This window comes from Trichechus manatus, unplaced genomic scaffold, assembly GCF_000243295.1.
Source record: "Trichechus manatus latirostris isolate Lorelei unplaced genomic scaffold, TriManLat1.0 scaffold00029, whole genome shotgun sequence".
NCBI lineage: Eukaryota > Metazoa > Chordata > Mammalia > Sirenia > Trichechidae > Trichechus > Trichechus manatus.
The window spans coordinates 19,012,752-19,034,289 of record NW_004443965.1 but is presented as its reverse complement, the minus strand read 5'-3'; the positions used below and the strand labels follow the sequence as shown (position 1 = coordinate 19,034,289).

The 21,538-nt window shown below is 40.5% G+C and overlaps 1 protein-coding gene across 2 annotated transcripts in view; it reads left to right on the top strand.

Moving 5' to 3' along the window:
* Positions 1 to 785: 785 nt before the first annotated feature.
* Positions 786 to 21,538, top strand: part of RNF180 (ring finger protein 180) — a 337,572-nt gene continuing 316,819 nt past the window's right edge. The window contains exon 1 of one of the 2 annotated variants that reach the window (XM_004374551.2): positions 786 to 891. The gene's annotated coding sequence lies outside the window, so the exon portion shown is untranslated. Of the gene's footprint in view, positions 892 to 1,312; positions 1,498 to 21,538 lie in introns of those variants that run through there. The other variant, XM_023729609.1, reaches the window with a different exon arrangement.

Below are 21,538 nucleotides of genomic sequence, written 5' to 3'. Positions count from 1 at the left end.
AAAAGTGCTGCACTGCACATTTCTGCACAAGTATCTGTTTGAGTTCCTGTTTCAATTCTTTTAGATATATACCTAGGATTGGGATTGCTGAGAATTACAGTTATTTGATAATCTATTTTCATTACTCTGAAACCAGGAAATTTATGACACCCTAACGGGTCAATATTTATTCCAAGAGGTCCCTCACGCCCTAAAAAAACACTTTGGCCTACCACCACTCATAGCTTACCTGCCCACTGTAATTTGCCAAATGTGGAGTCAAGTACACCTTAATGGTTAATCCTGGTTGCACTAAGGTGGAATCTTAGGAACAAGAAGGTAAGCAAGGAAGACAGTGTCATCAAAGGAGAAAACTAAATACAGGTGGTGGTGCCGCTTTAGGAAGTTTTAGGCAAGGAAAGGGGTCGCTGGGACTCCTGGAGATTTTTGCCTAAAACAGAGACATCAGGCGGGCTGGGAGCTCTAGGAAAGGATGGATTAGAATAAGGGAGAAGGCGCTGGCAACTTTTCGTTGCTCCGCTAAGGGGTTTGACAACGGAGAAAGTTTCCCTTGGCTCCGTCTAACCACGCGCGACGCGGGTTGCTAGTAAGTCTGCGCTGGGTCAGGGCAGGGTGCCGCCCACGCGAGACTCGCTCCCGGAACCTGCAGAAGTGGGCCGAGCAGGACCGGCGGCAGCGGCCTTCGCCTGGGCGCAATATCCGAGGTCGCTGGGCCGGGGCTGCCGGCTTAGCTCGGGCGTTTTTCACGGGGTTTGGCGCCTGTCGCTTCCCGTCTCACGAACCAGCATCGCCGCCACCGGAGCCACCGCGAGTCCTCGGGGTTGGGACTGCGGGCGCCCACGCACGCCAGGAGGGGGCGCGGAGCCGGCGGCTCCCGGAACGCCGACGCAGGTACGGACGGGCGAATCTGAGCCCTGCGGGGTGGGGCGGCAGCGGCGTAGCCGCCTACCCAAGGCCTCCCGGCCTCGATTTGGCCCTGCCCGCCAGCGGTGGTTTCGGCCCCACGCTCGCCCGCGCGAGGATGCGCCGAGGGGCAGTGCGGGGTCGGACTGGCCCGGGGCTGCCGAGGCCAACTCCCGCCCCGGCCTCAAGTGACGCGGCGGCGGTTTAACTTTCGCACCTGGGGCTTTCGAGCCGGCCTCAGGGCGCGACTCGCAGAAAGGGTGGAATTACACAGAGCAGGAAATGTGAGACTTGCGCTGAGGCGCAGACGTGGTGGGGGAGGGCAAGCTTCTTGCGGAGGGTCACGAGGATGGGGTGAGAGGGGTGGGGTGGGGTATTATATCCTGGTAGTGTCAGATTGAGGAACTGCGACCTATTCATTATCCGAGCGTATGGGGAGAGGCCGCGCACACCACCTTTAAAGGCCGGTCGCTTCTACGCAGATCCACTTTCTTTTGTCTGATCCATTTCAGTGTCGGCGTTTCAAAACTGCTTTTGTTGCAGCCTTGGGTCCGGAGTCGAGAGACTTTCTGCTAGGCAGCAGTCGTAAGAAAGGTCTGAAATGCACTGGGGGAAGGGTACGAGGTGGGGAGAGGGTCCTTTGGGGGCAAATCATAATTAGTATCGTAAATTAGTACCAACATGTTTATATTACAGTGTTCTTTTCGAGCTAGTACTCAATATTTTTGTAGCATCTAATAGTTTTAAGTGCACCCGGTGAGAGCATTCATTAGTTAACTTCAAAGGAGCATTGTGTGGGCAGGTTACTGTTAAATCACCCTATTTTGTCGACCAGACAGCTGTAGCACCCACAAGGAAAAGTGATTATATCAAAACTAAGTAGTCAGTCCTTCTAGGAGCTGTGATTAAAACTTGTCTCCTTGAGAGTTGTCTGGGTCCAATCAGTCAGTGATCCTCAAAGAGAATTTAGCTCTCAGGGTGTCATTCTGATACTCTTTATATTTTTATTTACTCATTATTTAAAAAAAAAAAAAAAACTCCTGGAATACTACGCCTAAAAGTAATACTGGTTAGTTGCCGTCGATTCTGACTCATGGCGACCCCATGTGTGTCAGAGTAGAACTGTGCTCCATGGGGTTTTCAAGGCTGTGACCATTCAGAAACAGATGGCCAGGCTAGTCTTCTGAGGTACCTCTGGGTGTGTTCGAACCACCAGCCTTTCCGCCAGTAATATTGAAAAGATCAGAATCATTTCAGTTATTGAATAAGATCGTTAGAGTCTTAGTAAAGAGTAAATTCCTTTGTCTCTTATCTGTCAAATTTTTCCTCTTCTTTATAAATATGGTGCCATTGGGAGTTCAGAAAGGAGCACTGGTGATGTAGTGGTTAAGTGCTTGGCTCCTAAGTGATAGGTCATTGGTTTGAATGCACAAGCTGCTCGGTGGGAGAAAGATGTGACAGTCAGCTTCCCTAAAGATTACAACCTTGGAAACCTTACCGCGCTGTTCTCAGTTCTACTCTGTCCTGTAGGATTGCTCTGAGTTAGAATCCACTGCGGTGAGTTTGGGGGAGTTCAGAGGTACTTGATGATTATCGTAGCAGAGACCCTAAATGTTTAATGAGTAAGTATACTGGAAGAGGTGAACTCCTAGTTATCCCTGAATATTGAGCAACAAATTTTCTTTTCTCATACCAAAGAACTGAAAAATTAGAAGTCATTTTAATATTTTGATAAAAATTAGTTTATAATTATGTGCATATTATGCTGCTGTGCTTGTCTCTCCAGAGCCATCAACAATTTACCAGTCTCCCTAGGCTTTGCTCTTAAATAGTTTTGCCCGTAAATCTTTCATTGTCCCATTTTTCTTTGTCTATTTAATTTGTATATTTGGTTTTTTAAAGATCTTTTTCCTTCTAAAGTTCAAGGAAGAGTATTTTGTTTAAAAAAACAAGTTTTCTCCCTTTCTTGATAAAAGAAGCTTAATTAGGACTTGTGTGAGTGTATCTGAGGACAGAGTCCAGCATCTATAATAAGTAACTCCTACATATATCAAGCAGGAATTCTTCCAGGAGGGTATGCAATGAATTAATAATCATTTTAATAGATCTCTGTAATATTTTATGACACGCCTACCTGAATAATAATAATACTCATATAATGCCTTTTATCGAAGAGCATAAAGCTTAAGAAAAATCACTTAAATTGTACTAACTACATAGCACAAATTGTAGGAAACAGTGTGCCTAGACTTAATTGTTGATTCAAGAAATAAACACAGTTCTCTTTCCCTTACAGTACCTCCACTGGGCCAGCTAAAAAAAAGAATGACAATATATTCTTTCCCTCAGACAGATATATTTGGAGAATTAATGTGAAGTACTGTCTAGAAAATATTTTTAACTCCATGGAATAAAACTTCTTTGCAACTTCAAAGTGTGGTTATATAGTCATAAACTCTTTCTTCTCCTAAACATGCTGTCATTCATGTTTTAAAGAGAGTGGTCATTCCAAGCAGTCACTTCGGGAGGCTAAAAACTTATTCCAGTATTACAGCTGCTGTTAGTTGTTTTGAGTCCTTTTGAAATGTCTGATTAGTTTACAAGCAATGTAAAAACGTTACTTACAGTCACTTTCATAAGGCATTATTTTTTGTTGTTTGTTTTTTATTAAAAACTTAAACCCAGCTTGACTGCCTATAGTGTTTGCTAAACTTGGTAGAATAATTTGTAAATGGTTGCAAAACTCAGTTTAATCTTGAAGATTTTACTATTTTCAAGGATATTTAAGATTATCCTGAGGGCTGTGAAGGCAATTTCAAAAGACTGCTTCAATTTAAAATAAGGGCAACAATATTAGAATACGTTTGCACCGTTCCCAGAGCGGCTGCTCTGAAGAGAGTAATGCTTATTTATTTGAAGTTCTCTACATCTATGTGTACATTTGCATATTGTTAAACATTTGATTCATCTGACATCGGCAATACTATCCCTTGTTCCAGTGGGCTCAAGCATAACGATTGTGAAGATGGTGCAGGACTGGGCAGTGTTTTGTTCTGTTGTAAGTAGGGTAGCTATGAGTCAGAACTGACTCAGCAGCACCTAACAGCAACGTCCCGTGTTCCACACCTTCTGAATCCGGCTTGAACTTTTGGCAGTTCCCTGTCAGTGTACAGCTGCAGTTGTTATTGAATTTGCTAGCATATGATAACCAAAAAAAAAAAAAAAAACCCAGACCCATTGTCTTCAAGTCGATTCCTACTCATAGTGACCCTGTAGGACAGAATAGAACTGCTCCATAGGGTTTCCAAGGCTGTAATCTTTAGGGAAGCAGACTGCCAAATCTTTCTTCCATGGAACAGCTGGTGAGTTCAAACTGCTGATCTTCTGGTTAGCAGTCTACGACTTTAAACACTGCCACCAGTGCTCCTCAGCATGTGATATTAATGGTATGATTTCTGCATTCCATTTGATTGTCTTTCTTTGGAATGGGCACAGATATGGATCTCTTCCAATTGGTTGGCCAGGTAGCTGTCTTCCAGATTTCTTGGCATAGACGAGTGAGCCCCTCCTGCATTGCATTCATTTGTTGAAACATTTCAGTTGGTGTTATGGCTTGAATCGTGTTCCCTCCAAAATGTGTATCAACTTGGCTAGGCTGTTATCCCAAGTATTGTGTGATTGTCCATCATTTTGTGATCTGATGTGATTTTCCTAGGTTGTAAATCCTACCTCTATGACACTAAGGAGGCAGGATTAGAGGCAGTTATGTTAATGAGGCAAGACTCAATCTGCAAGATTAGGTTGTGTCTTGAGTCAGTCTCTTTTGAGATATAAAGGAGAGAGTCGAACAGAGAGACGGGGACTTCATGCCACCAAGAAAGTAGTGCCAGGAGTAGAATGTGTCCTTTGGACCCAGGGTCCCTGTGCTGAAAAGCTCCTAGACCAGGGGAAGATTGATGACAAGGACCTTCCCCACAGCCGACAGAGAGAGAAAGACTTCCCCTGGAGCTGACACTCTGAATTTGGACTTCTAGCCTCCTAAACTGTGAGACGATAAAATTCTCTTTGTTAAAGCCATCCACTTGTGGTATTTCTGTTACAGCAGCACTAGATAACTAAGACAGGCAGTATTCCGTCAATTCCTGGAGCCTTGTTTTTTGCCAGTGTCTTCAGGCAGCCTGGTCTTTTTCCTTCGATACTATTGGTTCTTGATTTTATGCTACCTGCTGAAATGGTTGAATGTCGACCAGTTCCCTTTGGTACAATGATTCTGTGTATTCCTTCCATCTTCTTTTGATGCTTCCTGTGTCGTTCAGTATTATTTGTTTTTTTTCCACTGACCCTCTACCTTACCAAGCATGATGTTCTTTTCCAGGGACTGGGCCCTCCTGATAACATGTCCAAAATACATGAGACTAAGTCTTGCCAATCTCGCTAAGGAGCATTCTGGCTGTTCTTCTTCCAGTACAAATTTGTTTGTTCTTCTGGAAGTCCATGGTATATTCTGTATCCTTTGCCCAACACTGTAATTCAAAGACATCAGTTCTTCTTCGGTCTTCCTTTTTTATTGTCCAACTTTTGCATGTATATGAGGTGATTGAAAATATCATGACTTGGGTCAGGTGTACCTTTCACCTCAGAGTGACATCTTTGTTGTTTAACACTTTGAGATCTTTTGCGACAGATTTGCTCAGTGCAGTACATTGTTTGATTTTTTGACTGCTGCTTCTACGGGTGTTGATTTGGATCTAAGTCAAATGACATCCTTGACAACTTCAGTATTTTCTTTCTTTATCATGATGTTGCTTATTGGTCCAGTTGTGAGGATTTTTGTTTTCTTTATGTTGAGGTGTAATCCATACTGAAGGCTGTAGTCTTTGATCTACATCAGTACGTGCTTCGAGTCCTCTTTGGTTTCAGCAGGTGAGGTTGTGTCATGTGCATATTGCAGGTTATTAGTGAATCTTTCTCTAATCCTGATGCTAAGTTCTTCATATAGTCCAGCTTCTTGGATTATTTGCTCAGCGTGTAGATTGAGTAAGTATGGTGAAAGGATACACCCTGATGCACACCTTTCCTGACTTTAAACCATGCAGTATCCCCTTGTTGTGTTTGAACGACTGCCTCTTCATCTATGTACAGGTTCTGCATGAGCACTTCTGAAAAAATTGGCTGATGTAAACCTTATGAATAGCAGCAGAACATTGTCGATATAGTGTCAGAAGATGAGCCTCTCAAGTTGGAATGCTCTCAAAATATGGCTAGGGAAGAGCTGCCTCCTCAAAGTGGAGTCGACCTTGATGATGTGGATGGAGTCAAGCTTTTGGGACCTGCATTTGCTGATGTGGCACAACTCAAAATGAGAAGAAACTGCTGCACACATCCATTAATAATCAGAACGTGTATGTACAAAGTATGACTCTAGAAAAATTGCAAGTTGTCAAAAAAGAAATGGAATGCATAAGGGTTGGTATTGTCAGTATTAGTGAGAAGAAATGGACTGGTATTGGCGATTTTGAATCAGATAATCAACCATATGGTCTACTATGCCTGGAATGGCAAATTGATGAGGAGTGGCATCACATTCATAATCAAAGAGAACCTTTCAAGGTCTATCCTTAAGTTCATTACTGTCAGTGGTAGGATAATATCCATACACCTACAATGAAGATTAGTGAATACGAATATTATTTACATTTACGCACCAACCACTAAAGCCAAAGATGAGAAAATTGAGGATTTTTACCAACTTCTGCAGTCTGAAATTGATCAAACGTGCAATCAGGATGCATTGATAATTACTGGTGATTGGAATGCTAAAGTGGGAAGCAAACAAGAAGGATCAGTATTTGGAAAATACAGCCTTGTTAATAGAAATGACACTGGAGATCGCTTGATAGAAATTTGCAAGACCAACAACTTCTTCGTTGCAAATACCTTTTTTCAACAACATAAGTGGCGACACATGGACCTCACCAGCTGAAATACACAGGAATCAAATCATTTACATCTGTAGAAAGAGAGAGTGGAGAAGCTCAGTATCATCAGTCAGAACAAGACCAGGGGCCAACTGTGGAACAGACCACCAATTGCTCATATGCAAGTTCAAGTTGATGCTGAAGAAAATTAGAGCAAGTCCACGAGAGCCAAAATACGACCTTGAGTATATATTCCACCTAAATTTGAAGACCATCTCAGGAATAGATTTGACGCATTGAACACTAATGACTGAAGACCAGATGAATTGTGGAATGACGTCAAGGACATCATACATGAAGAAAGCAAAAGGTCATTAAAAAGGTAGGAAAGAAATAAAAGAACAAAGTGGATGTCAGAAAAACCACACAATGAACAAGGTGTTTTCCTAGATGTTAGAGAAAATTCGAGAAAATAACTTGATCATATCCTTGAAAAAACTAGTTGAGGACATTTGAGCTGTTGCATTTCTTATCTGGATAGATTCCTCTGTAGCAAGCAGAATATTAGAGATTATTCTGTTAATGCTAGAACTGTCCTGAAGTTTTATTCTCTCTCTACTTGATTAGTTTACTGGTGATTTGACAGCTGGAAAAGCTTAGAAGCAATGAATAGATAATTAGTACTGATTTTAGAAGCAGCTTCAAAACACCCTTCATAAAATTGCTGACATAAACATGAGGTTGATTCAGAATGAGAATTGCCTGATCTATTTAGAAACATGTTGAAAAAGGACTAGAACTGAAGTATGGACACCAGTTTAGACAGCATAGAATAGTATAGACATGTGGCCTAATGATATAATGGGTAAATTGAGAACTGTCTACTCAATTTTCTTTGAACAGTTCTTGTGTGGGGAGGCAGTGATACAAGGTTTATGTTAATCAGAAATCAGTTTGGGAGAAAGGGCTATGTAAATAATTTTACCAAATGAAAACATGTTCATTTAACAGAGATGGAAATTAAAACTAAGGTATATCTTTTTGGCCATATTCCACTCAAATATTTGGTTTTAAGGTAGACTCTATCCTTTCCCAGACCATCTATTTTCTAGAATTTATATAAATTATATAATAATTGTGTAGTTGTACCTGTCTGACTTAGACTTAGCTGGGATTATAGAGTCAGAAATAAAGCTTTCTTTGCTCTGATCTAGAATTATGCTTATTGCTCATTGTGATGGTTAAGGTTGTGTGTTAACTTTGCTGGGCCATGATATTCAGTGATTTGGCAGGTATGATGTAGTTTGGCAGTTGTATAATGATGTAATCACTTCCATAATGATGAGATCTGCTATAAGCAGCCGGTCAGATGAAAGGGAGTTTCCTTGGGACTGTGCCTACATTCAACATAGGTGGACTTCCTGGCAAAGCTCACTGACTTTTGCTCATTCTGGATCCTTCAGCTAGCTCCTGTTCATCTGACCTCTGGTTTTTGGGACTTGAGCTAGCAGCTTGCCTGCTGATTTTGGGATTTGTCAGCCTCTACAGCCTGTGAGCCAGCAGCGTGGCATTCTTACCTACCAGTCTTGGGATTCATCTGCCTCCATGGTCTGTGAGCCACAGGCCTGCTGTCTGACCTGGTGATCTTGGGTTCACCAGCCCCTGCAGCTGCATGAGTCAGGAGAAGCCTGCAGCCTGACCCACGGACTTAGGACTTTCCAGCCTCTACAACTGTCAGAGCAATTTCCTTGATGTAAATCTATATATATATTTATATGATTCACTGGTTTCGGTTCTCTAGAAAACCCAGCCTGAGACATTCACCAAACAGCCATGTCCTTTCCAACCTCAGTATTTTGGCTTATATTATTTTCCTTGCTGAAGATGCCCATAGCTTTCCCCTATACCTGACTAATGTTGTCTAAATACTATCTATCCTATAAGATCCAGCTGGAATGCCACTTCATAAAGCCTTCCCTGACTCCCTAGGTCTTGTTCTTAGTTTACCATATAATTCTATTTGTTGGTTACTTTCTGTGTTCTCAGTTATTTCATGTACTTTGGCCTTAAACTTGTTCTCCACCTAGATTATTTTTTTCTCAAAGGCACAAGTCATGTCATATGTATGTACATACATATATGTGTATGCATATGTACACATGTGTTTATGTATCTATATGCATACATATATTGCACAAATATGTGTTTATATATATTACAGTCACATACAGCACTTAGAACAGTGCTAAATGGATCATAGGCGGACATACCAGCTTAAAATGTTAGAGTTACAGAAGAAAAAGGAGCCTTGGTGGCACAATGGTTAAGTGCTTGGCTGCTAACCAAAGGTGGGCGGTTCAAACACCCCCAGGGGCTCCACGGGAGAGAAAACCTGGCAGTCTGTTGCCATAAAGATTATAGCTTAGAAATCCCTACTCTGTCACATTGAGTCACTGTGTGTTGAAAATTGGCTCAACAGCACCTTACAACAACAACAACAGAAGAAACTTATTACTTAGATTTAAAAAAAAAGCTATGGAGTCAATTCTGACTCATGGAAACCCCATGTATGTCAGAGTAGAATTGTGTTTAATAGGGTTTTCAGTGGCTGATTTTTTTAATTTTTTTAAATTTTTTCCCATACAAAAATTTATACATACATTGTTGTGTGACCCTAATTGCTCTCTCCATACTGTGACAGCACACTGCTCCTTTCCACCCGATTCCCCGTGTCCATTCAACCAGCTCCTAACCCTCTCTGACTTCCCATCTCACCTCTGGACAGAAGCTGCCCATGTAGTCTCTTGTACCTATTTGAGCTAAGAGGCACACTCTTCAAGAGTATCACTTTTGTCCCACAGTCCAGTCCAATCCCTGCCTGAAAAGTTGGCCTCGGAAACTTTTAGTTCTGGGCTGATAGAGAATCCAGGGGCCATGCTTTCCGGGGTTCCTCCACTCTCAGACCGTTAAGTCTGGTCTTCTTACTAGAATTTGAGTTCTACACCCCACCTTTCTCCTGCTTCATCCAGGACTCTCTGTTGTGTTCCCTTTCAGGACGGTCATTGGTGGTGGACGGACACCATCTAGTTCTTCCAGTCTCAGGCTGATGAAGTCTCTGGTTTATGTGGCCCTTTCTGTTCCTTGGGCTACTACTTTCCTTGTGTCTTTGGTGTTCTTCATTCTCCTCTACTCCAGGTGGTCGGGACCAATTGATGCATCTTAGATGGCTTCCTGCAAGCTTTTAAGATGCTAGACACCTCAGTGGCTGATTTTTTAGAAATAGATTGCCAGGCCTTTCTTCCAAGGTGACTCTGGGTGAACTTGAACCTCCAACTTTTGGTTAGCAGCTGAGCACCTTAACTGTGTGCATCACCTAGGGAGTTCATTAGATAAAATTTCTTTAAGTTTCCTTCACAGTTATGTCAGTGTTCTGATAAAAAATAGATGACATGCTCAACTAGGGTAATTGAGAAGAGTTTAATTTATAAATTTGTGATTGGGTTAAGAGGAACTAACAATGGGTGCTGAAGTACCCCACGAATGCCGATAGTGGAAGCTATTATCATCCTTGAGCATGAAGGGGCAAGAGAAGAAGGCGATTGCTGAAACCCAGAAGGCTGCCTGACCAGAGCTCTGGCCTTTTGGAGAGAGCTACAGTCAACCCTCCATGATCTGACAGGGAGAAGCTGGAGGAATGAGTACCCCACCCTCACTGTTTTACAGCTCTCTGATTTACTGCTGGGGCTTCCCTTTGGCAAACCCAACTAGAAGCCAAAAGGTAAAGCTGCTGTGCTGTTGAAATCCAAAAGTCAGCCTTTTAGAAATTAGAGCAAGGTAGAGAAGATGGAGAGTGGATCTTGAGTGGGAAACTAAGAATACCCAGCACAATAATCATGCCCTCTGAAGAGTGTTTCCATTGCAGTTATGTAAACCTTTTTGTTCTGTCTTTATTTCATAAAAGTTATACTTGTTTTTCTGTACTCTTGTCTCATTGAGTTATTAACAGAACACTTTTACAATTGAAGCATTTCATATGAATCACTGCTCTTTTTTTTTTTTTTAAGCTGGTTTGGCATTTAGATATGTTGATTTTTTTCATATCTACTGCTTGTACAGTGCACAGGTGGTGTACACAGAACTGTCTGCATGGTCATTGGCAAAACTGTTCCTGCAGCATTCCAGCTGCATGTTGTAAAAACCAAAAAAACACCAAACCTACTGCCGTTGAGTTGCTTCTGATAGGAATCGTATAGGACAGAATAGAACTGCCCTATAGGATTTCCAAGGCTTTTTGTGGAAGCCGACTACCAGATCTTTCTCCTGTGGAGCAGCTTGTGGGTTTGAACTGCCGACCTCTTGGTTAGCAGCCGACCACTTCAACATGTTCAGGCCTAACTCTACACTGGCTTGAATTAGAATGCGTTGAGAACCATTTTGATTTAGACAGGTGTAGACTGAGGCCTGAACATGTTTCAGATGCATAATAATCATACACTTCTGGCCCAGGTAATCATTTTGACCCAAAAATTATGGTTGTAGCTTCCCCCCACCCTCATATGGTACACTTTAGTAATTAAGGCGCAAATGGAAGTCCCTGCACTTGACTACTAATCAAAAGGTTGCCAGTTTAAACCTACCCAGTGGCACCACAGAAGAAAGGTCTGGTGATCTGCTTCTGTAACATTACAGCCAAGAAGACCCTATGGAGCTCAGTTCTACTTTCTACGCATGGCATTGCCATAGTCAGAATCAGCTAGACAGCTGCGAGGTTGGCTTTTGTTTTTTTTATGTACTTTTCGAAGCAAAATAAATGGTTTAGATTTTTCACATTGAGAAATGTGAAAAATTTGTAGTATGGGATGCAAAATATGTGGTTTCCATATTGCTAATCAAACAAATGAATTTTTAAAGATCTTTTAAAATTATATTTCAAATACACAGAAAATATAGAGATTAATAAAATTAACACTCATGTTCCCACTACTCAGCTTTATAAAATATCATTTTTCTATTGTCTTTGATCTTTTTCATAAAAAGAAAAATTCATTACAGACAAGATTTAAGTCTCTTTTATGATCCCTTCCCAGAGGTTACCATTTTCCTGAAGTTGGTATCTGTCATTCCCGTGCATGTTTTTATGCTTTTGCTATATATGTATGTAGTAACAGACAAATTTTAGCATTGCTTCACATGCTTTTAAACTTTTTATAGCTGGTATTATGCTATGTATTGTCCAGTGTATATCTTTTTGCAGATTTCTTTCCTTGCCCAACATAATTTTGACTTTGTTTTCTAGATTGATATATGTAGCTTTAGCTTATTAACTTTTATTGCTATATAATATCCTTTTGTATGAATGTACAAAAATTTATTTATCAAATCTATTGATGGATACTTGGGTTTCCAGTTTCCTCCTACAGAATGTTGCTAAAATTAATATTTCTATAAGATATAATGTCTCTTTATGCATACGCAAACCTATAAGTAGAACTATGAATTCTTAGATACGTGTGTTCTGTCTTACCAGATTCTGCCGAATTGTTCCCCCCTCCCCAACAGTTTATGACCTTCTTGTTGCCCAATATACTTTATATGGTTGATGTTGTCAGACTTTAATTTTTCACAATGTGATGGTTGAGAAGTGGTATCCTTTCATTTTCGTTTTCCTGATTTCTGGGCAGGTTGAACACTTTTCATATGATTATTGGCCATGGGTTTTGTAGTGAGTTTGAGGGAGTTCTGGGCTGATCAAGGAAAAAGATATGACCAGGTTGTACAACAAGCATTTATTGGGACTGACACATCAACAGCTTCATGCAGGGGGAGGTCCTCCACAGCAGTAGGTCTTCCAGAGGCAAGTGGTGTAGGAAACCACCAGAATGGGAAGAGGGCCTGGAAACACCCGGGAAAGAGGAGAAGGGGCTTGGAGTCTTTATAGAATTTTATCTTATCTATTGCTATCAGATATTGGGTGCAGTTTCTTGTGGTATGTAAAGCGGACAGGTTCTAAGTGATTAGTTTATTTGGTCTATTTTTAAAACAATTCGATGTGTAAAAATTTAAGTTTGGTGTGGCAGGCTTTTTTGGGCTAACAGGTCTCAGTTTGCTGTGAAGAAGTAAACAACTTGGGGACAGTACACAGAGGCCATTTTTGACTCATTTATATAGCATATTTCCTTTCTGGGAATTGTACTTTCATATTCTTTCCTCATTTCTCTAATGGATATTTGTCTTTTTAAAAATTTGTGTTGTAAAATTAGTTGTAGACATTAACCCTTTGGTTTAATTTGCATTTTTTTTCTCCCAGTCTGTGTGTTGTCTTTCAATTTTGTTTGTATTTTCTTGTGTTGTTGTTAGGTGCCATCGAATTGGCTCTGACTCATAGTGACTGTGTACAACAGAACGAAACACTGCCCAGTACTGTGCCACCCTCACAATTGTTGTTATGCTTGAGTCCATTATTGCAGCCACTGTGTCACTCCATTTCGTTGAGTGTCTTCCTCTTTTTTGCTGACCCTCTTTTTTACCAAGCATGGTGTCCTTCTCCAGGGACTGATCCCTCCTGATAACATGTCTAAAGTATGTGAGACATAGTCTCACTATCCTTGCTTCTAAGGAGCATTCAGGTTGTACTTCTTCCAAGACAGATTTGTTAGTTCTTTTGGTGGTCCATGGTATATTCAATATTCTTTGCCAGCACCACTATTTAAACGTGTCAGTTCTTCTTTGGGCTTCCGTATTCATTGTCCAGCTTTTGCATGCATATGAGGCAGTTGAAAACACCATAGCTTGGGTCAGGCACACCTTAGTCTTCAAGGTGACATCTTTGCTTTTTAACACTTTAAAGAGGTCTTTTGCAGCAGATTTGCCCAATGCAATGTGTTTGATTTCTTGACTGCTACTTCCGTGCGTGTTGATAGTGGATCCAAGTAAAATGAAATCCTTGACAATTTCAGTCTTTTCTCTGTTTATCATGATGTTGCTTCTTGGTACTGTAGTTAAATGTTTATCAATATTTTAAATTTATCAATATATATTAATGGTTTCTACTTTGTTTTTCGGAACAGTTTTATTACCCAGCAGGTAGTCCCAACCATAGTGTCCCTAAGCTTGCAGCTTTCTAAATTCTTTCTAGATAAGGTATGGTATAAATAAATAAATGAAGAAATAAATACACTACACAGCTTCTCATTGGAATATACATAAAATTATTACTCTTTAAACATTTATGCAGAGTGTCTCCGGATCAAAAATGGCTAGCTAGCAGCTTCCAGCATGGCCTTTTCTTGTTTTTCATTAAATTTCTGCAAAGATGTAGAATCAAATGAAGACTCACCACAAAACCAAAAACCTCTCAAAACAAAAAGTGCTACCAATGAGGAGGAAGTTGCTTTAATTAAGAAGCAGATAATCCTAGGCTGAGAAGAATTTCTCTGCTTCAACACCTGCATATCCTACCTTTGTCTCATGATACAGACTGCCTGATAAACATAGGCTGTGAGGTTTCATTCTTCCCCTTTAGTCAGTTCCCTCAACAGAGCCTGTTCCAACCAGTCAACTGGGAAGACATCCTTTTCTACCTCTCAGGTGCTGCTCTGTGAGGCAGGAGCTGCTGGATTTCCTTTTTCTCTTCCTGCATTCCTAGCAAATTCCAGGAAACCACTAGGCAGGAATGGTAGGTGCCACAGTGTATTTGGAGACCTGAGACATGAAAACCCTGGGTGATAATACATGGTAGCAATCACAGTTGCAGTTTTTTATGTATTATATTGGTTCAACTCCCAGGGAAATAGGTGGGCAATAAAAGGTAGTAGATGATGCCCCCTCTGAAGAATGGAATGGAGAGTAGAGAACCAGGTCATGAAGGCTTGTTAGAGATAGGGGAACTGCACTGAATGCTTCATATACCAGCAGACTCTGACACCACAGATCTGAGCAGATGGACATAAAAGTGACCATGGGTAATTTCCTCACGCTGTCTTTTTAACACCAACTCTGGGCAGATCTCCCCATGATTGAGCATGTGTAGGAGGGGAAAAAATAAATACATAAAGCAACCTAACATGAACTTTCTAAAATACAGTGGAACAAGGGAAGTTTTATTGTGGAAAGGAATTGTAATATAACATTATTTTGAATGGCTTGATGAGTTGTATGAATACTGTGCTTTATATAAGTAGCTGAATCTGCATTCCAGGGGTTGTGCAAATTGTAAATAGTGAAAGCTTTATAATTTTTCTTAAGTTGATATTTTGAGATTTCTGAAGAGATTTTGTATGAGAGGAAAAATGTAACTCCTGCTTTCTTAAATATGTGGTCCTCAAACATTGAACTTTAAATAGAATTTCACAAATTGAATCAGTCTGATTTCATTGGGAGATCTTCACTAATCACCAACAGTAATTTTGTTGTGATACTATGGGTGTTAGATTTACTGAGAGTCACGTGTAACTGTTTAGAATGTAGGAAAAGTAATGCATCAGATGCCTGGAAGCATTTAAAGAAGGCAAACTAAATCCTACATATTTCAGTAACTGCTAAAGGTCTCACTGAGTGGGAAGACAGAAGAAACCACTAGTGCAACTTAACTGTCTAAGGATTGTAAGTCACATCTTCCTCATCTCAGGTGTCATTGAATTTCAGGGAGTTCATGCTGAAGGACTGTGTAGAACAGCTGTCTGCAGAGGTATTTGCTGCCAGACAGTGGTAAGCTTATGAGAACAGGAGAATAAATGATAGCAAATTAGATATTCCATGATGTGGATTCCATATTTCCATAGAAAAGGGAAAAAGGACACAAAGACAAAGTAAATGTTAAAAGTAAAAAAGGTCACCATTTTTACTGTAAGGTATTAGTGTGCAGTTCTTGTAGACCCTGCCAAGTTACTGGACCCTGTTTTATGTTTAGAGTGGCTAATGGAGAGTACCCCTGATGTCTCCTGATTGCTGATCAGGGCTGAATGTAGATCTTGAAGTTTCACTTTGGAGCTAGTTGCTGCTGCATCCCTTACTTTTTGCTTTTCTTACTGTAGCCAGCAGGCAGGGGAAGACAGCCAGTAATGTTTGTTGCTTCCTCTGCTCTAGTAAGTGACTTTACTGAGAGCACTGTTGCCCCATCACAACTTAGAATATTCTGTCAGGACTTCAGCCCTCTCATCCTTAGAGATCTAGAAAAATTACAAGTACTTCCTCTTCACAAAATGATGGGAGTAATTTGAGAAGTTACTTAACTTCGCTAGGCCTCAGTTTCCTCATCTATAAAATGGAGTTAATAATACCTACCTCATAGAAATATGTTGATGATTAGGAGCAAACGCCACTTAATAAGTACTGTACTCAAAAACAGTAGCTAGTGTTTAAAATAATATCAACTTCTTCAACTTCTTGACTTTATGTTTTTATATGTGGAGATTTTAGTTTTAAAAATTTGGAGAGTATAACACTTTCTGGTCCATTGTTAATTAAAAAGGAAAAAGGATTTATTTTCACATACCTGATAGCATTACAAAAAAAGAGGATTATAAACAGTTTTATTACATCCAGTAACATATAATTATCCAACCACAAAATATACCATGAAACTCAGACTATATTCTGTAATGAAGTCTCTAAAAAAGTCAGTTTCTATAATATGTTAATGAGACCAGCTTCTTTTGGTGACATTTGTTATATTTATCCTGGTGATGCCAATAAATTTTGTCCCTGTCTTTAAGTAGATTAAGGAAAGAATGACTTTTTTGCTTGTGTGGGGCCCTGGTGGCGTAGTGGTTAAGAGCTATGGTTGCTAACCAAAAAGTCGGCAGTTCAAATCCACTAGCTGCTCCTTGGAAACCCTATGGGACAGTTCTCCTCTGTCCTATTTGATCACTATGAGTCAGAATCGACAGCAGCGGGTCAGTAAGTTACGCTTGTTTGCTCATTCACTCATTCATTTGACTGATTAGTGACTAGTGCTGCGCTAGGCACAGTGGTAGATCAGACCGGCAAGGAGTTTGCAACTTAGCGAGGAAGACAGATATGGAACAAGTAATTAACAACGGGATGGATGCTCTGAAGGAGAACTAAAAAGGCCTTTTGGGGAAAATAACAGGGGCTCTTACCTAGTCTAAGAAGTTGAGGAAGACCTCCCTAAAGAAGTAACATTTAAGCTGAGACCTGAAGGATGAACTACAGAGGCAAGCTTTTCAGTGGCGGAACTGAAAGAAGGCTGGCCTGCTGGACTCTGAGAGGCAAGAGCAGAGCATCGGACAGCAGCCTGGTCGGCAGAGCACTGAGGAGCCCCTAATGGGAGTAGGAAAATAATACGATTTGGTTTGCATTTTCAAGGAGAGCTACACCTTCAGTGTGGAGAATAAAATGGTTCAGATTTCCACAAAGTAAAACTTTGTTAACTAGAACCATAATTTCTGGCCTCGAGTTTTTGAGGCCGCTCATTTGCTTATTGTTTATAGAGTATATGGGTGACATCTCTTCCTCTCCTCAAGGTTCTTCCTTAGTCAGTAGAAGAGATTTTACCTTTTTGAAGCAGCTGACAAAGAAGCCTCTGTTCTCAGTCTGCCTTAGTCCTTCCCCTCTTTCCCTTTGTGCCCTCTTCTCCTCTCCCTTTACTCCCTTCCCCAGCACCCTTGCTTTTCATCCTTCTTCTCCCCTCCCTCTCAGTCCCTTTCCCGACCTACTCCATTCATCTCCCTTTCCATCCTTCCCCTTCACCCTCACTTTCAACCTTTTAACTCTCAGGCCTCCGATCTCCAGGGTGAAAGGGAATAACAAAAACCCCCCCAAAAGCCCAAAGAGATTACAATTTAACGTACAGGTAGATAAGCATGCCTTTCCTAAATGATTCCATTGTGTTTTTATGGCCCTGGTTAATAAGTTAAAACTTGGTGTTACCGTGATTTTTAGACTATTGGGAAGTTCCTTCTGAGAAAGCAAGGATAGGGTCTCCTAATGTTTTAATCATTTTCTTTCTTCCCAGTGTTACCTTATGGTGTCAGCCTATAAACAGAATGTTCAGAATATGAAATGTTATTATAAAAGATATTTCATGGAAAAAACTAATCTATCATTAAGACATTCTACATGACTTTCTTTTTATAAAGACACCATTTTTTATGTTATTCGTTCTTGGCATTTTGCTAAAAGTCAGAGTTGTATAGCTTGGGGGATATTGTGGTGTAATTTTGTTTGCAGAACTGGCATTATGATGAAAAATTTGTTAGCATTAGAGAAGATCTGTCAAGAATATATTATTCGAAATTATTGAAAGGCTATATTCAAGTCTTTTATATTCTAACATCAAACATACAACTAAGATAGATTCTAATGAAGAAATTGAACTGGTTCCGTATTTTTTCAAATAATACCTCCATGTAAATACTGCGCCCACACATATAATGTGCGTAGCGTGCGTAGGAAAATAATGTTCAAGGGTGCAAAAAAAGTACAACATGCAGGTTATTTGTGTAAAAAACATGGTACATTGTATTAGCTGAGCTTATAACACACATACCCGTGGCCATCAAGTCAATGCTGACTCATAGCGAGCCTATAGGACAGAGTAGAAATGCCCCACAAGGTTTCCAAGGCTGTAAATCTTTATTGAAGCAGACTGCCACATCTTTGTTGCGTGGAGAGACTGGTAGGTTCGAACTGCTGACCTTTTGGTTAGCAGCCAAGCACTTTAAGCACTGTGCCACCAGCACACCTGCTGAGCTTATAGATCACTCAAAATAATTTGCTCCTTAATATGTCACAACATTCATGGTAACGTCATAAATGTTCAGAAGTTAAGAAAAACCCTGGAAGAAAATTGATTCATTCTTCAGCAGTTTGTAGGAAACTGAACCAGTTATGCTGACCTGAGGAGGACTTGCAGTTGGGTGACCATACTTACATTATGCTATATAGTTTGTAAATTTTTTTTTATAACTGTAGATTGGTCAGGTGATTCCAAGAGAAGGAAAGCAAGGAAGGGAAATTATTTTTCTTTTCTCTAACTGCTAAAGAAAATATACTGACACATGGTGCTTATTATATATCTGGAATTGTTTTAATCTCTCAGGAGAAGGATTTTAGAATCTATTTTTTTAAAAGGTCCTCAGGCTAGTGTGATGCAGCTGGTTTTAGAACTGGTTATGGTGTAATGGATTGTTTATTGGGTGGCCTTTCTAGCCATGGTCTTGTAACTCCCACCCAGATGATTGGGTGGGACTGTGTGATAAGGTAATTGTGGCAGCAGAGACCAGCAGAAGACAATGCAGTGAGCTCCTTGGCCCAAGGAGTGAGAAAACTGAGTGCCTTTGGGCAGAGACTGAGGGCCAGGGAGAAACCTATGCCTGACCCATGAATTTGAGACTTGCTAGTTTCCACAATCACGTGAGCCATTTCCTTTATATGGTTTGTGAGTTCTGTGAGATGTTGCAGCAAATTAGGGAACCCAAAGTTGGGAGGGAGAATACTGAGGGGCAAGGGTGTAGCTGATGTTAGAGTTGATGGAGCGGTACAGCAGCTTGGAAAAGTTCGACATTTGAGGTATCTTTAACCTCTGCCTCATAGGAACCAGCTTTGTGCTGATCCTTCTGAAAGAAATTATTCGTTTACTGGTATTTGGGAATGCTTGACCTAGCTAAAGAGAAATAACCTTAAAAAGTCTTATAGTGATTGATGTCTCAATAGAAATTAGCATATTTTAATTTTTATAACAACTCTGAAGCAATGACTTATTTATGTTTTACAGGGAAGATAGCTGAAATCTATAAGGTAGACAGTTTAAAACCCATTTTACAGATAGCTAAACCAAGGTTCTGAAAGGTTAAATGACTTCTCCAAAGCTTGTGATACAGCTGAGATTCAGATATTTTCCTGACTCAGCATCTGTTTTGAAGCTATGCTCAGTCGACGGGCAACACTGACAAAATTAGGTGAGAAATTGAGTCTTGAGTGATTGACTGTTTCTCTGTACTCTTGACTTCAAGAAAAGCTTTCTTTGGAAATGAAGTTATTTTAAATCACAAGTAGTAAGGAATGCAAGCAAATTACCTGGCCTCAGCCATAAAGTAGTTGGAAGATTTTGTTCAGGATTCTGAATTAGTTAGAATTCTGAAGTTTTTGGGTCAGATCCTAAGAATCATGACTGCAACTGTGAGTGACATTGCAAAGTAACTGGAATTAGGAGTTTATATTGCAATAGGTAAGACGAGGGGAGGATTCTGGTGTTGATAAACTGAAAATCCATGCTACAAATACCTATAAACGCTCTAGAGATATTTGGTCAAATGCTGCAAAGGTGCATGGATGAGCTTGTTTGTAATAAAGTAGAGGAAATCCCCAGGAGCCAAAAAGAACATGCAGGTGAGGAGTTTGACAGACACATGATATCACAACTACAAGGGTAGTAATCTGGTGGCTTGGGTTTTAATACCCATGGTCATACAAGAGACTGAGGCTTTGGGTACACATGAGGCAGCAAGTTGGGAACTGAGACCCCCGAGTAAAGGCAGGACCTCGGAGGGGCAACAATCTCAGAAAAACCCAAACCCACTGCAGATGAGTTGATTATGACTCATAGCGACCCTGTAGGACAGAGTAGAACTGCACTATAGGGTTTCCAAGGCTGTAAATCTTTACAGAAGCAGACTGCCACATCTTTCTCCAGTGGAGCGGCTGGTGGGTTCGAACTGCCAGCCTTTTGGTTAGCACCTGAGTGCTTTAACCATTATGCCACCAGGACTCTGTCTCAGAAAAACAGTGGATAAAAAAGACAATTGTTCAGTGCTGTAGTAAAGATTATAAGAAAGTCTCTGAATAGGAGGCAGGGAAAAGTTTCATCTCAAAATTCTCTTGATTATTTTTATTTTTAAAATGTCTTAACTATGAAAGTTTAAAAAGTACACAAAAATAGAATAATATAATGAACCCCATGTACCCATCAGCCAGCTTCGATAGTTATCAGCATCCTTCCATTGTTATTTTTCTGCATTATATAGTTTTTATGCATTATATAATTTTGCCTATAAATACGTCAATATTTATCTTTAACATAACGACTTAAAGAATTTTTTTTATTGTGCTTTAGATGAAGGTTTATAGAACAAGTAGTTTCTCATTAAACAGTTAGTACACATTGTTTTATGACAATGGTTAACAACCCCATGACATGTCAACACTGTCCCTTCTCGACCTTGGGTTCCCTTTACCAGCTTTCCTGCCCCCTCCTGTCTTCTAGTCCTTGTCCCTGGACTGTTGTGCTCCATTAGTCTCGTTTTGTTTTATGGGGCTGTCTAATCTTTGGCTGAAAGGTGAACCTCGGGAGTGACTTCATTACTGAGCTAAAAGGGTGTCCGGGGGCCAGCCATACTCTTGGGGTTTCTCCAGTCTTCATCAGGCCAGTAAGTCTGTTTTTTTGTGAGTCAGAATTTTGTTCTACATTTTTCTCCAGCTCTGTCCGGGACCCTCTGTCTGTTGTGATCCCTGTCAAAGCAGTCAGTGGTGGTAGCTGGGCACCATCTGGTTGTACTGGACTCAGTCAGATGGAGGCCATGGTAGTTGTGGTCCATTAGTCCTTTGGACTAATATTTCCCTTGTATCTTTTTTTCTTCATTTTCCCTTGCTCCTGGATGGGTGACACCAGTGGAGTATCTTAAATTGCTGCTCACAGGCTTTTAAGACCCCAGACGCTACTCACCAAGGTAGAATGTAGAACATTTTCTTTATAAACT